Below are 19,874 nucleotides of genomic sequence, written 5' to 3'. Positions count from 1 at the left end.
GAAATCCCCTATAAATCGCATTATAAAATGCATGGAATGATTTATTATAATGGGAATAAAAAAACTCAAGGGGCGGGGGGAAAAAGCATTCCATGCATCTATAATCACATTTGCATAGTGGCATACAGTTGAGCAGAGTTATTTTTTTTGTGGATTTCCACAAAAAAAATCAGAAAAAAAAAAATGCAATTCTATGTAATTTACATGATATAAAAGCTTGACTGAAATGAGTGGCTACTCTGACAGTGAAACAGAGCAATAAAAACAACCTGGACTTGAATGCAAACCAATAGCCCAGGTCAATGGATAAACATACAGATTGTACAATATTAAGAGGAATATGTACACTGAGTGCACAAAACATTAGGAACACCTTCCTAATATAGTTGCACCAGCTTTCACCTTCTGCATGGCACGTACACAATCCATGTCTCAATTGTCTCAAGGCTTAGACATCCTTCTATAACCGGTCTTCTCCATGGTTGAAGAGGATTTAACAAGTGACATCAATAAGGGATCATAGCTTCCACCTGGATTCATCTGGTCAGTCTGTCATGGAATGTGCAGGTGTTACTTTGTTTTGTACACATAGTGTGTGTGTATATATATATATATATATATATTTACACACAAACATACACACACACACACACACAACCGGTCAAAAGCTTTCGAACACCTACTCAAGGTTTTTCTTTATTTTTTACATTGTAGAATAATTAGTGAAGATTATGAAATAACACACATGGAATCGTGTAAGTAACCAAAAAAGTTTAAACAAATCCAAAAATATGTTATATTTGAGATTCTTCAAAGTAGCCACCCTGGTGCATTCGGAAAGTATTCAGACCCCTTTCACTTTTCCCACTTTGTTACTATACCGCCTTGTTCTAAAATGGATGAAATGAAACATTTTCCTCATCAATCTACACACACTACCCCATAATGACAAGGTATTGCTATGAGACTGTCCAGCCCAAACCATGAAAAACAGCTCCAGACCATTATTCCTCCTCCACCAAACTGTACAGTTGGTACTATGCATTAGGGCAGGTAGCGTTTTCCTGGCATCCACCAAACCCAGATTCATCCATCGGACTGCCAGATGGTGAAGTGTGATTTATCACTCCAGAGAAGGCATTTCCACTGATCCAGAGTCCAATGGCGGCGAGCTTTACAGCACACCAGCCGAAGCTTGGCATTGCGCATGGTGATCTTAGGCTTGTGTGCGCGGCTGTTGGGCAATGGAACCCATTCCATGAAGTTCCCAACGAACAGTTCTTGTGATGACATTGCTTCCAGAGGCAGTTTGGATCTTGGTAGTGAGTGCTGCAACCGAGGACAGACCATTTTTACGTGCTAGGCACTTCATCACTCAGTGGTCCCATTCTGTGAGCTTGTATGGCCTACCACCTTATGCCTGCGCCATTGTTGCTCCTCGACATTTCGCCTTCAAAATAACAGCACTTACAGTTGACCTGGACAACTCAAGCAGTGCAGAGATTTGACGAACTGACTCGTTTGACATCCTATGAGGGTGCCACGTTGAAAGTCACTGAGCTCTTCAGTAAGGCCATTCTACTGCCAATGTTTGTCTATGAAGATTGAATGGTTGTGCATGATTGTATACACCTGTCAGCAACGGGTGTGGCTAAAATAGCCAAATCACAAAATTTGAAGGGGTGTCCACATACCTTTGTGTGTGTGTATGTGTGCCTGAGAGTATTATCTTTCAGTGATGGGGTCATAATGTTTTGTAGCTTAAACCGTTAAGTTAGATCCACATTTCTAGGAATAAAAAAATAAAAAACATATTTTGTGACTACAGGAGGTTACTCAGGTAACCCCGGTTCTATGAACGAAGTGCAATTTTATAATCAGGCGACCCCCAAGTTTGGGAAACACTGCAATAGCTTATCTCAAGATAAGCTACTTTGAAAAACAGTGCTGTTCCTTCAGAAATAGCTCAAAAGCTGTTTTGTAGCTTCTACAGACAGATTAGTCTTCTATATTCAGCAGTCTGCATTTCCAAATGGCATTTTTTTTTGTCGCTATTGTATTTAAAAACTGACAGCCGCAACGAACCATAAAATTTCAATCCATAGATGGCAGTTCCCATTGACAACATGACCACAACGTCATTTTTTTATGTGACCTTTATGTAACTAGGCAAGTCAGTTAAGAACAAATTCTTATTTACAATTGACCACCTAGGAACAGTGGGTTAACTGCCTTGTTCAGGGGCAGAAGGACAGATTTGTAACTTGTCAGCTCAGGGATTTGATCGAGCAACATTTCGGTTACTGGCCCAACACTCTAACCACTAGGCTACCTGCCGCCCCATAACAAGCTGTTCTACATTTACTGCATGTGCTGCAGCCTTCCTGACTGGAAGTGCTTCCGATAAAATCCACAGCTAACTTTCTAGATGCTATTAATTCTCCGATTTTTTTGCTCTCTGGTTTAGTATTTTTAACGAGTTTTATTGGTCTGTTCAGACAGGAGTAATATAATTTTGGGGAAAATATTTGTATTTATACACTGTACATTTTTGGAAAATTATTGACATTTTTCAGGGATAGCTGCAGCACCCCTACTTATGTAGACAAGGAAGAGTGTGGGTATATCCAAAACCCAGGATAGAGGGGTTCAGTGAATGTGGTGTAGAATGTGTGAAGGTGTTTCTGTTTACCAAAGGACACACTATAGAAGGACAAAGTACCAGCTGGCCAGTCAAGATACACACCAACTCTGTGCAAAACAGGACCACGGAAGAATGTGATATTGCCTCCCGCATTGTAAAAGTAGTAGCAACCTTCACCAGCGCAGTTCAAACTCCAGGACTTGGTATTTTGTCCAATCGAACTGTCAGACCCCCATCCCATCCGACTCATTCCTTTGTAAGTCACTCCAATGTCAGGCTCTCCACAATCCCACATCACCTCCCAGTAATATCAAGATCCAGATAGGCCTTCTCTGCAGAGAACTTGGGGATGCCATTTAAATCTGTCTGGATGGTCTTCGTAATGCTGCTCCTTGTCCACCCGTGTCACCTTCCTGTTCTCCTCAGAGAGTAACAGGTGTGCGTTTGCTGTGTTTGGGTCCATGGTGAGCTGACAGGCATCTGTAGACAATGGGGACACGTGATCATATTCATTATCTCCAGCACCCTACCAGTGTCTACATAAGTGAAACGAGTCATTTTCTATGTTCTGTCGTCAAACTAAGTGAATTACTCTCAATGATGTATTCAGAGGTATAAAAAAAAAAATGCTTTTTTTTGTTGCAGTAACACAGAGAGCAGGCAAACACCCTCCTACTGGCTGGAAACTGGCTGAAAATCTGTTTTTTTTTATTACCCCGATGACATCAAGAGCTATTTTTTACTACAGGGTTTGAGGTAAATCCAGAACCAGAGTTCTTTGAGGTTCTACTGCATGTATAACACTGGTATGGTTAAAGGGGCAATCTGCAGTTGCTACATACATCTTTGGACTTTTAAGTTAGCGATATACACCGAATGTACAAAACGTTAAGAACACCTGCTCTTTCCACGACAGACTGACCAGGTGAATCCAGCTGAAAGCTATGATCCCTTATTGATGTCACCTGTTAAATCCACTTCAAATCAGTGTAGATGAAGGGGAGGAGACAGATAAAAGAAGGATTTTTAAGCCTTGAGACATGGATTGTGTATGTTGGCCAACTCAATATTAGGAAAGTGTTCCTAATGTTTGGTATACTCAGTGTATATTATATATCCATTGATTCTTGAAGAATATAACTAATAAATGACTCGTGAGCTTAGTTCAATGGTCGTACCCCATCAGAACCCATAATACAAGCTTGTTTAACTCCAATGTTTGTGAACAAACACTGTATAGCCTCAAAACATGGTTAAAACTATAACTTTGATCTCATTGATTGTCAGTCCTTGCACCCACGGCTGAAAGTGGTTCAATTTCTACAGCCCCATCCCTCAGCTGTTTACCAGAAACGGTGGTGGGGTGACCACCTTGCTGTCGTTTGAACTGCACATTGCCCCTTCAATTAAGATCTCTTACACTGGTAAGACATACTGAATGTGATATAAAAAAAAATAGGTCAATTGTTTGTTCAACGCCGAAAAAACTCAATCGTATATAATGTTATTTTGTACGTGGAAGTATGCATTAGTTACTACATCTGTAGTTCTGAAGATGCAGTTGATTACAATTGAAGGGACTTACATTTCCTCAGCCCGGATACCAGCCTGCACTCTGCACCGTGATCCACACTGTAGTAAAAACAACAACATGGTGAGTACGTAACAAGGAACACACATGGGCACTCGTGATAGAAAAGCTCCTCACACTACCAGGTCTTACTGTCTGCATAATTGTTTTCTTACTTCAGCTTCGTCAGTTTGCATGTGGGATCCCCTTTACCAGCTGAAAGCAGTCCCCCTGCAGAGTCTCCTGGGTGATTGTAGCTCAGGTCCAGCTCTCTCAGGTGGGAGGGGTTTGACCTCAGAGCAGAAGCGAGCAGCACAGCCCTCCCCTGTGACTTAACAGCCAGACAGTCTACAGAGGGACAGACACAACAGCTGTCTAGGTTGGTGTAATGATCTACCACGTGGCATCTACAGTATACGTTTGTCCATGACACAAACAAAACCAGACTTTTGACAGACAATAATGACAACAGAAATAATTCACAACATTGTTCTTCTTTAAGCTGTCCTTACCCTAGGGTCTGTAGTTCTCAGTTTGGATCCGCCAGGCCATCAGAAAGCAGTGTAACTCCTGAGTCCTGCAGGTCATTGTCTCTCAGCTCCAGTTGTTTCAGTTGTGAGTTGGGTGCACTCAGGACTGAGGCCAGATCTGAACAGCAACCGTCTGTCAGACCACACTGACTTAGGCTGCAGCATGGGTTCACAAGAGTATGTTGAGGATGAATTCATGATAATTACAGATAAACACACACACACACACACACACACACACACACACACACACACACACACACACACACACACACACACACACACACACACACACACACACACACGTTGCATTCGGAATGTATTCAGACCCCTTCCCTTTATCCACATTTTGTTACATTAACAGCCTTATTCTACAATGGATTAAATAAAAACTTTTCTCAATCTACACACAATACCCCATAATGACAAAGCAAAAACTGTTTTTTTTTTAGAAATGTTTGCAAATGTATCAAACATGAACACTTTATTTCCATAAGTATTCAGACCCTTTGCTATGAGAATTGAAATTCAGCTCAGGTGCATCCTGTTTCCATTGATCATCCTTGTGTTGTTTCTATGATTGGAGTCCACCTGTGGTAAATTCAATTAATTGGACATTATTTGGAAAGGCACATACCTGTCTATATAAGGTCCCACAGTTGACAGTGCATATCAGAACAAAAACCAAGCCACAAGGTCGAAGGAATTGTCCGTAGAGCTCAGAGACAGTATTGTGTCAAGGCACAGATCTGGGGAAGGGTACCAAAACATTTCTGCAGCATTGAAGGTCTCCAAGAACACAATGGCCTCCATCATTCTTAAATAGAAGAAGTTTGGAACCACCAAGACTTTTTCTAGAGCTGGCCCCCCGGCCAAACTGAGCAATCGGGGGAGAAGGGCCTTGGTCAGGGAGGTGACCAAGAACCCGATGGTCACTCTGACAGAGCGCCAGAGTTCCTCTGTGGAGATGGGAAAACCTTCCAGAAGGACAACCATCTCTCAGCACTTCAGGCCTTTATGGTAGAGGGGCCAGACAGAAGCCACTCCTCAGTAAAAGGCACATGACAGTCCGCTTGGAGTTTGCCAAAAGGTACCTAAAGGATTCTCAGACCATGAGAAACAAAATGCTCTGGTCTGATGAAACCAAGATTGAACTCTTTGGCCTGAATGCCAAGCGTCACCTCTGGAGGAAACCTGGCACCATCCCTACAGTGAAGCATGGAGGCAGCATCATGCTGGGGATGTTTTTCAGCGGCAGGGACTGGGAGACTAGTCAGGATTGAGGAAAAGATGAACAGAGCAAAGTACAGAGAGATCCTTGATGAAAACCTGCTCCAGAGCGCTCAGGACCTCAGACTGGGGCAAAGGTTCACCTTCCAACAGAACAATGAACCTAAGCACACAGCCAAGACAATGCAGGAGTGGCTTCGGGACAAGTCTCTGAATGTCTTTGAGTGGCCCAGCCAGAGCCCAATCTAACATCTCTGGAGAGACCTGGAAATAGCTGTGCAGTGACACTCCACATCCAACCTGACAGAGCCTGAGAGGACCTGCAGAGAAGAATGGGAGAAACTCCCCAAATACAGGTGTGCCAAGCTTGTCGTGTCGTACCAAAGTCTCGAGGCTGTAATCACTGCCAAAGGTGCCTCAACAAAGTACTGAGTAAAGGGTCTGAATATTTAGTTTTTTATATGTAATACATGTGCAAAAATGTCTAAAATCCTGTTTTTGCTTTGTCATTATGGGGTGTTGTGTGTAGATTGATGAGGGGGAAAAATCTATTTAATCTATTTTAGAATAAGGCTGTAACATAATAGGCCCTTCTCCCCCGATGGGCTATACTCAGCCTTGTCTCAGGATGGTAAGTTGGTGGTTGAAGATATCCCTCTAGTGGTGTGGGGGCTGTGCTTTGGCAAAGTGGGTGGGGTTATATCCTTCCTGTTTGGCCCTGTCCGGGGGTGTCCTTGGATGGGGCCACAGTGTCTCCTGACCCCTCCTGTCTCAGCCTCCAGTATTTATGCTGCAGTAGTTTATGTGTCGGGGGGCTAGGGTCAGTTTGTTATATCTGGAGTACTTCTCCTGTCCTACTTGGTGTCCTGTGCGAATTTAAGTGTGCATTCTCTAATTCTCTCCTTCTCTCTTTCTTTCTCTCTCTCGGAGGACCTGAGCCCTAGGACCATGCCCCAGGACTACCTGACATGATGACTCCTTGCTGTCCCCAGTCCACCTGACCGTGCTGCTGCTCCAGTTTCAACTGTTCTGCCTTATTATTATTCGACCATGCTGGTCATTTATGAACATTTGAACATCTTGGCCATGTTCTGTTATAATCTCCACCCGGGCACAGCCAGAAGAGGACTGGCCACCCCACATAGCCTGGTTCCTCTCTAGGTTTCTTCCTAGGTTTTGGGCTTTCTCGGGAGTTTTTCCTAGCCACCGTGCTTCTACACCTGCATTGCTTGGTGTTGGGGTTTTAGGCTGGGTTTCTGTACAGCACTTTGAGATATCAGCTGATGTACGAAGGGCTATATAAATACATTTGATTTGATAATAAAATGTGGAAAAAGGGAAAGGGTCTGAATACATTCTGACTGCACCGTGTGTGTGTGTGTGTGTGTGTGTATATATATATATAGACAAAAGAAAGAGCAAAAGAAAGACTCTTGGACTGCATGATATGGGCAGAAAATGTAATTGCGATTTGATTTGCGATATAGAATACATCGTTACACTTCTGCAAAAAAAATTAAATCACAGAAATGTATATTAAGAAGCAGTTTTTTAAAGCAGCATTGTTCTTGTTTGGAGCAATCAGTTGACTGCATTTGAGTTAACAGAACAGCGTGCAAACTTATATCTAAAAGTGGGGAGGAGTCTTTATGCGAGAGGGAGAGAGAGACGGCAAACAGAGTAAACTATAAAAATGGACGTTATACATGCAGCTGTTTCAAAATATTGCGATATGGATATTGCACATGTCAATATTGCAATTTTGATGTGAATTAGATTAATTGCGCAGCCCTAACTAGTGTTGTCATGATACCAGAATTCTGGCTTTGATTACCGATACCAGGTCTAGTTTCACCACACTTGATACCATCACGATTCCATGGCAAAAAAAGAAGGATCATTATCCAAAGTCACAGAATGGCACTTGATCCAGACAGATAAACTACTGCTCTGTTCAATCATTGAGTCCAATATCATTACATTTGAAAATGTTTACATCAACATGTTTCAGAGACAGCCCTGCGTGCATTAACGAATCGATCATCCAATCAATTTGACTTTGGTAAAAACAATCTAATTACATAACAACAAAATGGTGATCATTTATTTGAATGCTAAACCTCTATTGATAAACTGGGTAAATCAAGATGTAGCCTAGACCTATTCACAATGCAGGTGAATGCATATTCAATAGGAGTGTGTGCATGCATTGAGTTATTGAGCTTGCTTTGGCTGATAGCATGGGGCTACAGATGACAAACAATCTGTTTCCGTTCCATTTGGGACGAGGCAAAACGTGCCCTATTCACTCTCTCACACACACACACACACACACACACACACACACACACACACACACACACACACACACACACACACACACACACACACACACACACACACACACACACACATACACACACACACACACACACACAGTCCGCTGAGGCAATAGATCATATTTGGGAGAGAAGTTAGATTAAGTAAATTAATCAACTTTTGGTGGCAACCACCTTTGTAATCAGCATATTTAGCTTTATCAATGATCAAAAACAAAGTACTAAAGTAGTGAATTGATCTTATCGTCAGCTGTAAGCGAGCAAGGAAAGTTAGCCTACAAAAGCTGGAATCTACCAGTATCTCCTTGCATTGTAAAGTGTTCTAGTCTGTACTGTGTATGGACATTGTTTTGCAAACAGTAGTTAAGAGATGGGACCAAGTCACAATTTGCAAGTCCTAAGCAAGTCTCAAGTCTTAACCCTCGAGTCTCGAGTCAAGTCCCATGTAATAATGGTAAAGTCCCAAGTTCCACAGCTCAGGTCGAGTCAAGTCCCCAATTTTGGGTTTCGAGTCCTCAAGTCAATGGTTAAGTGTTTTATGCCAATTTCTTTCAAATTGCAATGCATCAGTGGTGTTTTAGACCCACATGTTTTACAAACTGGAACCATTTTTCCCACTACCACATAGTCCTTGAAACCGAATGCAACCATTTTGTCCCACTACCACATAGTCCTTGAAACCGAATGCAACCATTTTGTCCAACTACCACATAGTCCTTGAAACCGAATGCAACCATTTTGTCCCGCTACCACATAGTCCTTGAAACCGAATGCAACCAATTTTTCCCACTACCACATAGTCCTTGAAACCGAATCCAACCATTTTGTACCACTACCACATAGTCCTTGAAACCGAATGCAACCATTTTGTCCCGCTACCACATAGTCCTTGAAACCGAATGCAACCATTTTGTCCCACTACCACATAGTCCTTGAAATCGAATGCAACCATTTTGTCCCACTACCACATAGTCCTTGAAACCGAATGCAACCATTTTGTCCCACTACCACATAGTCCTTGAAACCGAATGCAACCATTTTGTCCCACTACCACATAGTCCTTGAAACCGAATGCAACCATTTTGTCCCGCTACCACATAGTCCTTGAAACCGAATGCAACCAATTTTTCCCACTACCACATAGTCCTTGAAACCGAATCCAACCATTTTGTACCACTACCACATAGTCCTTGAAACCGAATGCAACCATTTTGTCCCACTACCACATAGTCCTTGAAACCGAATGCAACCATTTTGTCCCACTACCACATAGTCCTTGAAACCGAATGCAACCATTTTGTCCCACTACCACATAGTCCTTGAAACCGAATGCAACCATTTTGTCCCACTACCACATAGTCCTTGAAACCGAATGCAACCATTTTTTGGGTCCGATGATGCCCTTGATGCAGAGGTAACACCACAGGTTCCAGAGTGGTGCGACAAATTGTTTTCCCTGGAGCTTTTACTATTCTGGTAACCTAATCATATACTCAGGACCCTATAGGGTATGACAGTGATTCATCAGTTGTAAAAACGTTTTTTTTTCTCTCTATGGGCAATGATGGGAGTGGGACCAGAGATTTTCTAATCAGGTCACATGGTTTAAAAAAAGTAATCTGCAAAAACCTCTGGCCCTAGGGACGATGTCAAACTGCAGCAACCTTGTACTTGTTCATATGAATTATATTTTAAAACTAGACGAACAGGGGTTTCCTTCACACAGACACGGAGACAACCATTGCAGTTGGACAATAGAACTAAGAGGGCCGAGCCTTTGCATATGTAATTAAAAAGTAGCTCACACAGTCTATGTGATCAGTATTGTGTTTGATTAATTTCCGTTAACAATTTTGGATTGAAAAAGTCAAGGAGGCCTAGACAGCCCAAGTTTGAATATAGACTAAACCTAATGATCTCGTTCACATTTTCTCCTAACACAGATAAATGGGCTATAAACAGGTTATAAACATAACATTCCCACTTAGTTTACCCCGGCCAGAGCGCAAAGAAGGGACTAAAGAAGAAGAAAGAAGAAGCTGTAGCCTGCAGCTGAAGAAAATCACATTCCCATATTGCTCAGGTGTAGGCTGCTGCAACATTTCTGTGAAGAGTTCTTTCTTGTGTCTGTGATGTGTTATCAAGTTTGCGAAATGAATACCGGAGGACAGTGGAGAGGGGCACACGCTTTGCGCTTTGCTAGAAGACTTGCTTTGTGTCCAGCCTGCAGGACCTGTAATTTCAGTGAATCTGATTGGTCAAGGCACAGAACCTGCAGCACTCCGATATGAAGGTCAAACAGGCCTACATTGTCATTCAGCTGAAGTCTAAGTTAAGTCACGCATAATAGATGCTCAAGTCGAAGTCCAGTGGCAAATGTTTGCTCTTTTTACCAAGTCAAGTCTCAAGTTGCAAAATTTGCGACTCGAGTAGCATTTGAGTCCAAGTGACGTGATTCGATTCCACATCTCTGGTGAAGAATAGTTTCAATGTCGTGTTGCATTATTCAAGTGTGTTTTCTGAGCAGCATGAATGGGGGGCTAACATGATGCAGCCCAGTGCTGGCTAAGTGGGGAGCTAACATGATGCAGCCCAGTGCTGGCTAAGTGGGGAGCTAACATGATGCAGCCCAGTGCTGGCTAAGTGGGGAGCTAACATGATGCAGCCCAGTGCTGGCTAAGTGGGGAGCTAACATGATGCAGCCCAGTGCTGGCTAAGTGGGGAGCTAACATGATGCAGCCCAGTGCTGGCTAAGTGGGGAGCTAACATGATGCAGCCCAGTGCTGGCTAAGTGGGGAGCTAACATGATGCAGCACAGTGCAGGCTAAGTGGGGAGATAACTTGATGCAGCCCAGTGCTGGCTAAGTGGGGAGCTAACATGACGCAACCCAGTGCTGGCTAAGTGGGGAGCTAACATGATGCAGCACAGTGCAGGCTAAGTGGGGAGATAACTTGATGCAGCCCAGTGCAGGCTAAGTGGGGAGCTAACATGACGCAACCCAGTGCTGGCTAAGTGGGGAGCTAACATGATGCAGCACAGTGCAGGCTAAGTGGGGAGATAACTTGATGCAGCCCAGTGCTGGCTAAGTGGGTAGCTAACATGATGCAGCCCAGTGCTGGCTAAGTGGGTAGCTAACATGATGCAGCCAAGTGCTGGCTAAGTGGGGAGCTAACATGATGCAGCACAGTGCAGGCTAAGTGGGGAGATAACTTGATGCAGCCCAGTGCTGGCTAAGTGGGTAGCTAACATGATGCAGCCCAGTGCTGGCTAAGTGGGGAGCTAACATGATGCAGCACAGTGCAGGCTAAGCGGGGAGCAAACATGATACAGCACAGTGCTGGCTAAGTGGGGAGCTAACATGATGCAGCACAGTGCAGGCTAAGTGGGGTGCTAACATGATGCAGCACAGTGCAGGCTAAGTGGGGAGATAACTTGATGCAGCCCAGTGCAGGTTATGGGGAGGTAACATGATGCAGCCCAGTGCAGGCTAAGTGGGGAGCTAACATGATGCAGCCCAGTGCAGGTTATGGGGAGGTAACATGATGCAGCCCAGTGCAGGCTAAGTGGGGAGCTAACATGACGCAACCCAGTGCTGGCTAAGTGGGGAGCTAACATGATGCAGCCCAGTGCTGGCTAAGTGGGGAGCTAACATGATGCAGCCCAGTGCAGGTTATGGGGAGGTAACATGATGCAGCCCAGTGCAGGTTATGGGAGCTAACATGATGCAGCCCAGTGCAGGTTATGGGGAGGTAACATGATGCAGCCCAGTGCAGGTTATGGGGAGCTAACATGATGCAGCCCAGTGCAGGTTATGGGGAGCTAACATGATGCAGCCCAGTGCAGGCTAAGTGGGAGCTAACATGATGCAGCCCAGTGCTGGCTAAGTGGGGAGCTAACATGATGCAGCACAGTGCAGGCTAAGTGGGGAGATAACTTGATGCAGCCCAGTGCAGGCTAAGTGGGGAGCTAACATGATGCAGCCCAGTGCAGGTTATGGGGAGGTAACATGATGCAGCCCAGTGCAGGTTATGGGGAGCTAACATGATGCAGCCCAGTGCAGGTTATGGGGAGCTAACATGATGCAGCCCAGTGCAGGCTAAGTGGGGAGCTAACATGATGCAGCCCAGTGCTGGCTAAGTGGGGAGCTAACATGATGCAGCACAGTGCAGGCTAAGTGGGGAGATAACTTGATGCAGCCCAGTGCAGGCTAAGTGGGGAGCTAACATGATGCAGCCCAGTGCAGGTTATGGGGAGGTAACATGATGCAGCCCAGTGCAGGCTAAGTGGGGAGCTAACATGACGCAACCCAGTGCTGGCTAAGTGGGGAGCTAACATGATGCAGCCCAGTGCAGGTTATGGGGAGGTAACATGATGCAGCCCAGTGCTGGCTAAGTGGGGAGCTAACATGATGCAGCCCAGTGCTGGCTAAGTGGGGAGCTAACATGATGCAGCCCAGTGCTGGCTAAGTGGGGAGCTAACATGATGCAGCCCAGTGCTGGCTAAGTGGGGAGCTAACATGATGCAGCCCAGTGCTGGCTAAGTGGGGAGCTAACATGATGCAGCCAAGTGCTGGCTAAGTGGGGAGCTAACATGATGCAGCACAGTGCAGGCTAAGTGGGGAGATAACTTGATGCAGCCCAGTGCTGGCTAAGTGGGTAGCTAACATGATGCAGCCCAGTGCTGGCTAAGTGGGGAGCTAACATGATGCAGCACAATGCAGGTTAAGTGGGGTGCTAACATGATGCAGTGTAACTCCTGAGTCCTGCAGGTCGTTGTCTCTCAGCTCCAGTTGTTTCAGTTGTGAGTTGGGTGCACTCAGGACTGAGGCCACATCTGAACAGCAACCCTCTGTCAGACCACACTGACTTAGGCTGGAGGGAGTAGAGGAACATTGTATAGCTAACACGATCTTACTCACAACACGATCTTACTCACACACACGCACACACAATAGTACATGAACATAAACAAACATGTGCATGCAGCGCGCACACACACACACGTACCCTAGTGTCTGCAGTTTGCAGTTTGGATCCTTCAGTCCAGCACACAGCAGTGTAACTCCTGAGTCATGCAGGTTGTTGTATCTCAGCTCCAGTTGTTTCAGTTGTGAGTTGGGTGCACTCAGGACTGAGGCCAGATACAGCAACCCTCTGTCAGACCACATGGACCTAGACTGTAGTGGAAAGGAGGACACACTTGAACATTACACACACACACACACACACACACACACACACACACACACACACACACACACACACACACACACACACACACACACACACACACACACACACACACACACACACACACACACACACACACACACACACACACACACACACACACACACACACACACACACACACACACACACACACACACACACACACACAGGATGCTCACATAAGTGTCTGTATGTTGTGGAGTGGACTGAATAGCAACTTCACTCCTCTGTCTCCCAGGGCATTGTAGCTGAGGTCTAGCTCTGTCAGGGTGCAGTTTGGTGTCCGCAGGGCTGAGGCCAGAGTCCAACAGGATGGATATGTGAGGTCACAGCCAGCCAGTCTAAAGAGATGTATTACACTTTTAGATATTCAAAACCTTAATAATAATAATAATATGAAATGCATAAACACAATGAAAAAGGAGTCTCTTACTTCAAACAAATGCAATGTTTAGAGTAGCTCAGATGATGGTCAATCTACACCTACATTTTCTGAGTTTAATGTCGGGTGTCCGGCATCTCATTATACAACACAACTTACGATGCTTTCTTGCAGGTTTTCACTACCGGCAGCAACCTCAGACGACCTTCCACTGATGTGTTATATGTCTTCAGGTCAAACTCATCCAGCACCCCCTCTGACATCAGTAACACAAAGGCCAGGGCTGAACATTGGTGAGGTTGTAGCTTTGTTTCTGAAAGAGTTCCTGATCGCAGGGAGGTCTGGATCTCTTCAACTACAGAGTTATCCCCAAGTTCATTCAGACAGTGGAACAAGTTGATGATCCTTTCTGGTGAGGATTCCATCTTAATCTTGTCTGAAAGGTACTTGAATGTTTCCTCAATGCTCGGTGTTTGACCTCCTCTCCTTGTCAGAAGGCCTTTTAAGAGATTCTGATTGGACTCCAGTGAGAGGCCCAGAAGAAATCGAAGGAACAGGTCCAGGTGTCCATTCTTACTCTGCAAGGCTTTGTCCACTGCACTCATGTGTAAGTCAGACAACTTGTCACACTTAAATGATTCATTAAACACATTTTCAGACTTCCCCAGCCATGACTCTAAAAGCATATACTGCTGCCAGAAACTCTTGAATGCTCAGATGCACAAAGCTGAAGACCTTGTCTTCGTATAGCCCACATTTGTCTTCAAACATTTCTGTACACAAGGCTGAGTACTCTGATGCCTCTGTGACATCGATGCCACACTCTGTCAGGTCTTCCTCATAGAAGATAAGGTTACCCTTCTGCAACTGTTGGAAAGCCAGCTTTCCTAGTTTCAGGATCATGCCTTTGTCTGACTGAGACAGTTTCTTAGGGTTTTTCTCTGTGGCTTTGTTGTACTTTTTGTTTTTTCACACAGGTTTGGATGAGCAGGAAGTGGGTGTTCATCTGTGTCAGAGATTTGGGGACTTCGACATTCTTTGTTTCTTTTACCATTGTTTCAAGGACAGTGGCTGATATCCAACAGAAGACTGGCATGTGGCACATGATGTAGAGGCTTTTTGATGTCTTCATCTGTGTGATGATTCTGCTGGCCAGGTCCTCATCACCGATTATCTTCCTGAAGTACTCCTCCTTCTGTGGGTCACTGAAACCTTTTACTTCGGTCACCTGGTGAACACACTCAAAGGGTATCTGATTGGCTGCTGCTGGTCGTGTGGTTATCCAGAGATGAGAAGAGGGAAGCAGATTCCCTTTGATGAGGTTTGTCAGCAGCACATCCACTGAGGTTGGCTCTGTGATGTCATACAGGTCCTCATTGTTCTGGAAATTTAGAGGATGTCGACACTCATCCAGACCGTCAAAAATGAAAAGAGTTTTGATTTCACTACACTGAATGCTGTCAATATCTTTTAGATCTGGGCAGTAGTATTGCAGAAGTTGCATCAGACTATATTGACCCTTTTTCAGGTTAAGGTCGCGGAAAGGAAGAGGAAATATGAAATGAATATCTTGATTTGCTTTTCCCTCTGCCCAGTCAAGGATGAACTTCTGCACAGAAACTGTTTTTCCAATGCCAGCGATTCCTTTGGTCAGCACAGTCCTGATAGGTTTTCTTTGTCCAGGTAACCTTTTGAAGATGTTGTTGCATTTGATTGCAGTCTTTTGTGTGGTTTGTTCCTTAGAAACCGCCTCGATATGTCTCACCTCATGTTCATTATTGACCTCTCCACTTCCACCTTCTGTGATGTAGAGCTCTGTGTAGATGTCATTTAAGAGAGTTTGCTTTCCATGGTGTCCAATTCCTTGAAATATTTGTTGAAACTTCTGCCCCAGTTTAGTTTTAATTTCTCTGGCTTTCCAAAGAGTTTTATCTAGGAAAAGAATATGATTGATATCAGTTACCACAAAACAAGAAGATACAGTAGTTCAAAAGTGAAACTCGATTATCAAGACACTGCTCATTTGAAGTGATTTCGATAAATGGAGGTTGAAGTGTAAGAGATGGTGGTTGTAAAACCCCCTTTGATCCTTTGTACGAAATGCCGTCTTACTTCTTATGTCTAGAAAGTTCAGTGTGATCTTCCTCGGTTCCAAAACTCTCCAGCATCTTCTCAACCAAATCTCGAACATCTTCATTGTCCAGCTGGGTCTCAAAGCACTCCGGGTAACAATGGATCAGATGATGTTTGAAGAGATTCAAATCACTCATGTTTTTCAGTGACTGACCTAGTAGAGATGAAGTGTCCAACAACATGGGGGATCTACGAAAAAGGGCAAAAGAAAGCAATCTGGTGAAAAAGCTGTCAATATATAAACAAGACCGCAAGATAAGAGAAAGATTTAAAAGTTGTTCAGCCTACAAGGCTCGATCCCACTGGGCACAGACGTCAGTTCCACGTCTAGTTTTGATTTACATTTGGTTGAGTTGTCAACTAACGTGAATTTAACAAAACACGTCAACATGTCATTGGATTTAGGTTCAAATTTGGGTGGGAAAAAAAAGCCGAAACGCTTCTACGTTGATGACTTTTCAAATCCAGTCAGTTTTCCACGTTGACTCAACGTCCGCACATTTATTTTTTGGGGTGTTCAAATGACGTGGAAACAACATTGATTCAACATTTTTGCCCAGTGGGGGATGGTTATTCAATGTTGTGTTCCTCTAGTAAGAATAGATACAGAACATAATTTCTTACCTCTATGTAGCATTTTCTGTGGCCTCTGTGGTCCTCCACGGCACATACATTACAGACGAGTATCTGGTCGGTCTTACAGAAGACTTCCAGAGCTTTGTGGTGCAGCTGGCAGAGTTTCTGCTCCAGGTTTCCTGTCACCTCCACCAGGGTGTGTTTTCGCAGTGCTGCTACTATGTAATGCTGCCTTACGTGGCTCTCACAATAGGAGGCAGTGCAGTTCAGACAGGACCTCACAGCTTTGAGCTTTTTCTCAGTGCAGAGATCACAGGCCACGTCTCCAGGTCCAGCGTAGTGGTGACTTGACTCGGAGTGTTGATGTTGGAGAGGTTTAGGTGAGACCAAGACACTTATGCACTGCTTGCAGTAACTGTGTCCCCCGGGGATGGAAACTTGATCCTTTGGCCCTCTTTCACACAGGGCACACAGTTCTATTGTTAGCCCACTAAAGAGATGAGGAAGGGAGAGCAGTTTATATGTCTTTCTCAACCTGCTTGTTCAATGCAAATTAACCACAAGGCATAAATGAGCCATAAGTTGAGTGTTATTGCAATGCATTGTCATATTCACTTTATTTATGTCCTGACAAGTCATGAGATGCATGTTGCGGTTTACCTCTCAAAAATAGTGTTTTTATTAGGCATTTCTTACGACCATACAGTGAGTTGCAATAAACCGTTTTATTCAAGAACTATAGCAATAGTAAGTGTTCTGGACATTGTTCTATTATGCCTATAGTTATTTGATTTGTGAGCTTATGTCTTTCCATCCTTTTGTCATTTAGGGGGTGCTGGTTGAAAGTAGGTGGAAGAAACATTGAGTGGTCACTCTTCATTGATAACAGGCTGGGTGTAGGTGACTCTGCTCTCTTTCTGACTCTGGAGAAAGCCATGGAAACATTAACAGGTGACTTCCAGTTTCATCACCCATCCGCTACCCAAGCTTCATCAATTACCCATCCTCTACCCAAGCTTCATCAATTACCCATCCTCTACCCAAGCTTCATCAATTACCCATCCTCTACACAAGCTTCATCAATTACCCATTGTCTACCCAAGCTTCATCAATTACCCATTGTCTACCCAAGCTTCATCAATGACCCATTGTCTACCCAAGCTTCATCAATTACCCATTGTCTACCCAAGCTTCATCAATTACCCATCCTCTACCCAAGCTTCATCAATTACCCATTGTCTACCCAAGCTTCATCAATTACCCATCCTCTACCCAAGCTTCATCAATTACCCATCCTCTACCCAAGCTTCATCAATTACCCATTGTCTACCCAAGCTTCATCAATTACCCATCCTCTACCCAAGCTTCATCAATTACCCATCCTCTACCCAAGCTTCATCAATTACCCATCGTCTACCCAAGCTTCATCAATTACCCATCCTCTACCCAAGCTTCATCAATTACCCATCCTCTACCCAAGCTTCATCAATTACCCATCCTCTACCCAAGCTTCATCAATTACCCATCCTCTACCCAAGCTTCATCAATTACCCATCGTCTACCCAAGCTTCATCAATTACCCATCCTCTACCCAAGCTTCATCAATTACCCATCGTCTACCCAAGCATCAATTACCCATCCTCTACCCAAGCTTCATCAATTACCCATCGTCTACCCAAGCTTCATCAGTTACCCACCGTCTACCCAAGCTTCATCAGTTACCCATCCTCTACCCAAGCTTCATCAATTACCCATCCTCTACCCAAGCTTCATCAATTACCCATCGTCTACCCAAGCTTCATCAGTTACCCATCGTCTACCCAAGCTTCATCAGTTACCCATCCTCTACCCAAGCTTCATCAATTACCCATCGTCTACCCAAGCTTCATCAATTACCCATTATCTTCCCAAGTTCATCAATTACCCATCCTCTACCCAAGCTTCATCAATTACCCATCCTCTACCCAAGCTTCATCAATTACCCATCCTCTACCCAAGCTTCATCAATTACCCATCCTCTACCCAAGCTTCATCAATTACCCATCCTCTACCCAAGCTTCATCAATTACCCATCCTCTACCCAAGCTTCATCAATTACCCATCCTCTACCCAAGCTTCATCAATTACCCATCCTCTACCCAAGCTTCATCAATTACCCATCCTCTACCCAAGCTTCATCAATTACCCATCGTCTACCCAAGCTTCATCAATTACCCATTGTCTACTCAAGTGTAGCTTATATTTTATCATACCCTTTGTCAGCGGTTTGTGTTTCCTGGTTGAAAGTAGGTGGAAGAAACATTGAGTTGTCACTCTTCATTGATAACAGGCTGGGTGTAGGTGACTCTGCTCGGTGATGCTGGACACTAAACAAAACAGGGAAACAGATCACCTCAACAACTATGTTTCAACAGTTGCATAACTGTAATTCAATGTATACATCTTTTGGACATTGAAGCAATCTTATTTGAGTCAGAAAAGGATGTTCATATGATAGGTAAGCTATACAAAACCTTGCAGAGAGCATATCCAACTGACAACCTCTTAGTTAAATAATATAAACTATTAGAACAAGACTTAAAAATAACTGATATTGGCACAAGATGGAGGGAATGTTGGAACACAACTTACGAAATGAGTTAATGAAAATGTACGCTTAATCCCGTATAAATTAAAGTGTGGAATATATTAGACACATTTCACAAATTCTATAGCACAACGGCAACGTCATGTCTTCAGCGTAAAACTAACAATGACTCAATAATTATTGCTTTCTGGGAATGCTATAAAGTTCAAAGGTTATCGGCAGAGTTAGAAAGTTGGCTGTCAGAAGTATTACAATGTAAATGTACTTTTAATCCGTCTGTCTGCATATTTTAAGCCATGTTATTTATATTTTTTTGTATCTTATTTAACTAGGCAAGACAGTTAAGAACAAATTCTTATTTTCAATGACGGCCTAGGAACAGTGGGTTAACTGCCTTGTTCAAGGGCAGAACGACAGCTTTTTACCATGTCAGCTCAGCTATTCGATCTTGCAACCTTTTGGTTACTAATCCAACGCTCTAACCACTAGGCTACTTGCCGCCCCCAAATATGAGGGTGCAGTGAGCTACCCGATGGGTTGGAGGATACTCTTCTCGTCAATCATCTTGAAAAAACGTATACTTAAATACCATCGTTAAGACAATGGAAAAATCACATGCTTTATTATCTAAATATTGAAAGAGTGTGGGTGA

The 19,874-nt window shown here is 43.9% G+C and overlaps 1 long non-coding RNA gene and 1 pseudogene across 5 annotated transcripts; one reads left to right on the top strand and one right to left on the bottom strand.

Moving 5' to 3' along the window:
- Positions 1-664: 664 nt before the first annotated feature.
- LOC118395423 (protein NLRC3-like) lies at positions 665-19,000 on the bottom strand (annotated as a pseudogene).
- Positions 11,470-13,046, top strand: LOC127907927 (uncharacterized). 5 transcript variants are annotated; one of them, XR_008065572.1, is made up of 4 exons: positions 11,470-11,765; positions 11,801-12,018; positions 12,088-12,339; positions 12,410-13,046. It is a non-coding gene; the product is annotated as an uncharacterized LOC127907927 (long non-coding RNA). The 5 variants fall into 5 exon arrangements; XR_008065570.1 differs by having other exon boundaries at positions 11,801-11,994; positions 12,029-12,339; positions 12,410-13,039; XR_008065573.1 differs by having other exon boundaries at positions 12,123-12,339; positions 12,410-13,039.
- Positions 19,001-19,874: the final 874 nt, after the last annotated feature.

The sequence above is a fragment of the Oncorhynchus keta genome, chromosome 16 (genome assembly GCF_023373465.1).
Source record: "Oncorhynchus keta strain PuntledgeMale-10-30-2019 chromosome 16, Oket_V2, whole genome shotgun sequence".
Taxonomy (NCBI): domain Eukaryota; kingdom Metazoa; phylum Chordata; class Actinopteri; order Salmoniformes; family Salmonidae; genus Oncorhynchus; species Oncorhynchus keta.
This window is presented reverse-complemented; position numbering and strand designations above follow the sequence as displayed.